This window comes from Leopardus geoffroyi, chromosome E3 (assembly GCF_018350155.1).
Source record: "Leopardus geoffroyi isolate Oge1 chromosome E3, O.geoffroyi_Oge1_pat1.0, whole genome shotgun sequence".
Lineage (NCBI taxonomy): Eukaryota > Metazoa > Chordata > Mammalia > Carnivora > Felidae > Leopardus > Leopardus geoffroyi.
Window position 1 is genome coordinate 20,770,189 of NC_059340.1, and position 6,913 is coordinate 20,777,101.

The following is a 6,913-nucleotide window of genomic DNA, read 5'->3' on the forward strand; positions in this document are numbered from 1 at the left end:
CACTTGGGTTGGAGTTTATCTTGCAGGAAAGAGAGTCCTGATCAGGGAAGTATAAAAAATTTAGAGTATTGGGGGAATCACTGAGCTGCAAATGTGCTTCAGCTGGAAAGACGCCGGGAAAACATTGTTGTTCCCACGAAGTTCCAGGGGGTAACAGAAACAGCGTTTTCTACCCTTCTTTGTGCCTTTTACTTTCTAGGGTGCCGGGGGCTTGGTGAGTACGTTTGGCACCTCCCCGGACTGCAGAGGCAGCGAGGAGAGCTGCCCCCACAGGAATTCACCAACACCTGGAAACAAGCATGAGCCAGTCCTTACCTGGGTTCGGTGACCACAAGGACACAGCAATTCTGAGAAAGACTCACCAGATTGTTCTCTGTGTCAGTGATTTAACTCATTTCGTGGATGACAGAAACCAAGCATTCTGAGTCTGAAGAGACGGCAGAGACAATGTTGCCAAGGAGCCTTCACGACACGCAGAGGAGGAACCCGAAACAGGGCAAGGGTCAAGGGCAGTGCTGCTGGAGTCTGGCACTGAGCGTTGGAAAGAAAAGAGGTCTTGGGGTCAAAGACTTGGCAGTTTGAACCCAGGCTCTGTTCCCTATAAATGTAGCCGCTTCGGGCAAGTTGCTTGACTTTCTTGGGCCTCCATTTTCACTCCTGTAAAATGGGGCTAACGTGCCACACAGGATGAAAGTTAGTTGCTCACAGAAGAGTTCTGTTTAGGGGCGCCTGAGTGGCGCAGTCAGTTAAGTGTCCGACTTCAGCCAAGTCACGATCTCGCGGTCCGTGAGTTCGAGCCCCGCGTCAGGCTCTGGACTGATGGCTCAGAGCCTGGAGCCTGTTTCCGATTCTGTGTCTCCCTCTCTCTCTGCCCCTCCCCCGTTCATGCTCTGTCTCTCTCTGTCCCAAAAATAAATAAACGTTGAAAAAAAAATTTTAAAAATAAAAAAAAAAAAGAAGAGTTCTGTTTAATATACGGAGATGTTCCACTTCAGAAGGTGGGGGTTAACCTTCCTCCTTTTCTGGGATTCCCCACTGAGGGTGGGCTTGACTTAATGGCTTGCTCCCGAAGAATAAAGTCTGGAAAGAGGAAAAATGGTAACCAGAGAGGGGAGAAGCTTGGGAAACAGCACCGTGACAAAGTGATGAAGGCTAATGTTCTGTGTGTCCCCAGATATGATGTGATGCTGGGGGCACCTCACCTCCGTGGACTTCTTCCCCCAAACCCCAGGCTCCAGTCTAATCATGGGAAATTCACCAGACACGCCCCGATTGGAGGACATTCTACAAGACGCCTGGCCAGGACCCTCAAGGTTGTCAGGTCATGAAAAGCAAGGAAAGACTAAGAAATTGGGACAGATCAGAGAAGGTAGGGGGAAAGGAGATGGTGAAACGCAATGGAGTACCTCTGATTGCCTCCTGGAACAGCAAGAGGTATTAACAGGAAAAAAAAAAAAATAACCAGTGACATTGAAATGGAATCTGGAATTTAGTTAATACAAACGCACCGATGTTGGTTTTCCGTTGTGACAAATGCACCGTGGTGATGTAACATGTTAACAATAGGGGACACTGGATGAGTGTATACGGGAAGTTTCTGTAGGGTCTTGAAGACGATTCTGCAAATCTAAAGCTACCAAAAAAAAAAAGAGAGAAAGAAAGAAAGTACTTAATATATTTTTAAATGGAAGATCGAGTTGGTCTTAGCTTCGTCGTAGGCATCTGCTTCATTTTTTGTTACCCACAGGACCTCAGGTCTTCAGATCCTCAGTCTTTGGGATCAAGAGACGAACTCCAGAGCGGAACATAGCCCGCAGCAGATTCCGGGACACCCTTCGGCATCGTCCACACCAGGGCTGAGCCTCCCCCGATGGAATTTTCTGCTATGCTTTCCTGAGGAACTCATCATGCGAGCAAAAGTTCCTCCAATTATCTGTTTGCGTAAAGTCCTCCAGATTCAAAAGTATGCAGCTAACATATCTTGGTGAAAGTCAAGAGTTATAATCAGTGCCATTTATCGAGCACGTCCTGTGTGCCAGGCACCTGTGTGCACACGTCCTCCTTTCATTCTGGCAGCTACACGATCTCAGGGGAGGAAACAGAAGCTCAGAGAAGTTGAGGGACTTTTCCGATGCCACACAGCCAGAAGGGGAAGAGCTACCATTTGAACCGACATCTTTCTGGGTCCCCAGCATGTCTCCTTAACCTCGAAGCCAAATTGTTTTAATGCAGGTTGTTAACATTGGGGAGGTTCTTCAGGTATTATCCAGTATCTCGTACATCCTTTTAAAAAAATTTTTTTTAATGTTTTTATTTATTTACTTTTGAGACAGAGAGAGACGGAGAATGAGCAGGGGAGGGGCAGAGAGAGGGGGAGACACAGAATCCGAAGCCGGCTCCAGGCTCCGAGCTGTCAGCACAGGGCCCGACGCGGGGCTCGAACTCACAAACCGTGAGATCATGACCTGAGCCACCCAGGCGCCCCAACGGAAGCCCATCTTTAATCAAAGATGATTTTTTTTAAGTGGCTTTACTGTGTTTGCTTTTTGCTTTTTGGTTTTGTTGTTGTTGCTGTTGTTTTCTTTTTAAATCGAATTATGTGCCAACACGCGGAATAGGGATATTTCACTTTCAAACGTCAGATTTCGATTTTCCTGAGATGAAAAACAAAGGCTGGGTCTCTGTTGCTGCTGCAGCTGAGTCCTACCTGCCCAGGTAGATGAGGCACACACTCTTCAGTTAACTATTTCACTCCTCTGGTTTCTTGGTCTGTCCCCTATAGTTGGCGGGACTTGATTTACATCTACGGGAGAGAAAAGTGCCATTCAGAGCAGGATCAGGGGTCGCACAGCAAGAAAAAGTGAACATTCTGGTAGGTCCTCCCTCATGTCAGAATCAGGGGTCCAGCCCGGGGCCCGGGTCTCTGTCCCTTGGCTGGCTGGCTGTCCTGTGTCTCCTCTGTGACTGACCCTGTCCCAGCCTCCTGTTGGCCACATTCTCCGTGTCACGTCTTCCCCCTTTAATCAGACCAAGGGAGGCTGCCTGCTCTCATGGTATTTTCACAATTCACAAAAAAGCCTCGTTCTTCTTCTCACAAAATTAATAAGGGTTAAACCCGTCCTCTCAGGAAGATGGAAAGCTAGTTGGAGTTTTTTGAAACTCAACTTCATTTAAAAAGAAAGAAAGAGAAGGAGAGAGGGAGGGAAGGAGAGGGTGAGGAAGAACGGAAAGAAGGAAGGACGGAAGGACAGGTGGAAGGGTGGGTCACAAATCTAACAGTGTCACGTCTGTGATGGATATTCCTTGCCTTGGTTAATCCTGACTGAATTCCCACCACCAATAACCCTCCCTCATCTTCTCCAAGAAAAGGAGGCAGAAGTGTGAGGTCACCTTCCCCGTCCAGTTCCTAAGCCAGCCCCGATTTATGGCAGGACCCGTAAGAGACTCCCCGGGAGCTTGATGTCATGGTGCGGTGCCAGGGGATCTCAAACCCTCTGTAAGAAGAAAGAAAGAAAGAAAGAAAGAAAGAAAGAAAGAAAGAAAAGAAAGAAAGGAGAGAAGGAAAGAAAGAAAAGAAAGGAGAGAAGGAAAGAAAGAGAAGAAAGAAAAGAAAGAAAGGAGAGAAGGAAAGAGAGAGAGAAAGAAAGAAAGAAAGAAGAAAGAAAAGGAGAGAAAGAAAGAAAAGAAAGAAAGGAGAGAAGGAAAGAGAGAGAGAAAGAAAGAAAGAAAGAAGAAAGAAAAGGAGAGAAAGAAAGAAAAGAAAGAAAGGAGAGAAGGAAAGAGAGAGAGAAAGAAAGAAAGAAGAAAGAAAAGAAAGGAGAGAAAGAAAGAAAAGAAAGAAAGGAGAGAAGGAAAGAAAGAGAGAAAGAAAGAAAGAAAGAAGAAAGAAAAGAAAGGGGAGAAAGAAAGAAAAGAAAGAAAGGAGAGAAGGAAAGAGAGAGAGAAAGAAAGAAAGAAAGAAAGAAGAAAGAAAAGAAAGGAGAGAAAGAAAGAAAAGAAAGAAAGGAGAGAAGGAAAGAAAGAAAAGAAAGGAGAGAAAGAAAGAAAGAGAAGAAAGAAAAGAAAGAAAGGAGAGAAGGAAAGAGAGAGAGAAAGAAAGAAAGAAAGAAGAAAGAAAAGAAAGGAGAGAAAGAAAGAAAAGAAAGAAAGGAGAGAAGGAAAGAGAGAGAGAAAGAAAGAAAGAAAGAAGAAAGAAAAGAAAGGAGAGAAAGAAAGAAAGAAAGAAGGAAAGAAAGAAAAGAGAGAGAGGGGAGGGAGGGAGGGAGGGAGGAAGGAAAGGGAAATGACAGGACAGGACAGGAAAGGAAAGGAAAGGAAGAAACGAAGGAAGGAAGGGGGGGGGGGACAGAAGAAAAGGAAGGAAGGAAGGAGGGAGGGAAGGAAGGAAGGAAGGAAAGAAGGAAGAAAAAAATGTATTTTTGTAATTTTTCGTGCCATACATGAAAGTGAAGGGTGAACAGAGCATACCTTCACAGTTTATAAGACATTGATAAAATAAACACGTTTACTTCCTTTTTAGGAAATGGAAAAATTTTCTGGACCTTAGCAGCTCCACATGCCTACCTGATCCCATCTCCCCCCTTCTCCCCCTGCAAGGCAGTCGTTTCCCTGACTTTTGTGTTATTATTCTACTCGGTCATTCATTTTTAATTTTTGATTATGAAAATGATCAAATATGCAGAAAATTAGAAGGCGTACTACATTTCATAATTGAATATGATTCACCTACAGCTGGATTCCAACAGCTTTTTAACATTTGGCTTTTTTGTGTGTCTTTTTTTTTTCTTTGCCTTTTTTTTTCTTTTGCCTTTGCCTCATCTTTCCATTGGCTGAGCCATTATTTAAGGATTTCATTTTGTAAAGTACCTACTGTATATAAAAACAGAGACGCTGGCGTGATGGACCCCACCAGCTTCGGCACAGACAATTCTGGGGACAATCTCAATCCACCTGTTCCCTCAATCACTCCATGCCTCTTACGCCCCAGTCCTGGATTGCTTTGAGGCAAATCCCAGACGTTGTGTGATTTCACCTATAAGTAGTTCAGTCCGTGTCTCTGCGAGATATGGGGCCCCTGGGTGGCTCCGTCGGTTGAACGTCTGACTCTTGGTTTCGGCTCAGGTCATGATCTCCCGGTTTCGGGAGTTCGAGCCCCACGTCGGGCTCTGTGCTGACCGTGGAGCCTGCTGGGGATTCTGTCTCCCTCTTTCTCTGTCCCTCCCCCACTTGGCATGTCTGTCTCTCTCAAAACAAATAAAAATACAAACACGATGTCACTATCATACCTAAAATAGCGAACATTTTCTAAATAGTACCAAATAGTCTGTGCTCAGATCACCCGAGCTCTGCCCTCCCACCACCCCTCCCCCCCCGCCTGCTTCCTCCTGTCTGTTTTTACAGGTCTTATCATTGAATTGGGATTCATCCGGGGTCCCCACAGTGTATTTGACTAACCCTTGCTCTGTGTTTTCTCTTCCGGTTTTGGTTTGTTCTGCTTTTTGGTTTTCCACTGTTTCTTTGTTTCAAGAGCCCAGGTCACTTCTCTTGTGCAACTTGCCACATTCTGGATTTTGCTAAGTCAATTCTGTGATGCCATTTCACACATTTTTCCCTCACTTTTACCTCCTGTCAACTGGGAGCGAGCTAGGGAGGCTTGATGGAATTCGGGTTAGATTTCTGGCAAGAGTATTCTGTAAGTAGTGTTGATGTGGTTCATCATCGGGAAGACCATATGCCCGGTCGTCTCCTTTGATGATGTTAAGTAGATTCTGGAGTTAATTTCTGTAATCTACCCATTAGAAAGTCTCCAGGGGCTTTTCACCTAATAGGTTTAACCTATTGGCAGTCATTCCGTAAGACTTAGGCTCAATCATTTTAACGTAAGTTCCCACCCCAAGCCACTTTATCTTTAAATACTTAACAGCTTATGGCACCCATTGCCAAAATTATTGGGATTCTGTCTCCCTCATAACTCAACACCATCACCCAACCCAATAAAACTAATAACTACTCTCTATCCAATATTTAGTTCCTGTTTAAAAGTCTCCCAATCGTCCCCATTTGTCTTCTGATGATTTTTAAATTTGAGAATAGTTTAAGATTTACAGAGAAATAGAAAAAATAGAGCAGAGAGCTTTCTTACCCCCCACACCCAGTTTCCCCTACTGTTTGCATCTTGCCTTAGTATCGTCCTTTGTTTTACAATGAGTGAACCAGTCTGGGTACGTTATTATCAACTGAGGTCTGGACTTTATTCAGATTTTCTGATTTTCCCTTGAAACTTTTTTCTGTCCCTGAGTTATCCCGGAGACCACATTATACTTAGTCCTCACTGGGGGACTCATTAGGTCCATCATGTCTCATTAGGGTCCTTGTGGTCGTGACAGGTCCCATTTGGTTTTTATTTATTTATTTATTTATTAAAAAAATTTTTTTAATGTTTATATTTGTCTTTGAGACAGAGAGAGACAGAGCACGAGCGGGCGAGGGGCAGAGAGAGAGGGAGACGCAGAATCCGAAGCAGGCTCCAGGCTCTGAGCTGTCAGCACAGAGCCCGATGCGGGGCTCGAACTCACGGACCGCGAGATCGTGACCTGAGTTGAAGTCGGACGCTTAACCGACCGAGCCACCCAGGCGCCTCTGGAATGACGCGTGTCTTAATTTCGTGGCCGATGCCAAAGGAACAAGATGAAGAAACGAGTTAAAATTTCCGGGCGGGGGGGGGATGAGATGCAATTATTGTTATCTGCAGGTAATATGCTGTCTCCTTAGAAAATTGGGTAACACACGCTTTGAACTAATACAAGGGTTCAGCAAGGTACGATATAAAAGATTAATAGATCCCATTCACAATAATACCAGCCAAAACAAATGAAAATACCGAGGAATATAAAAAGACAAGAAAATACCTAGG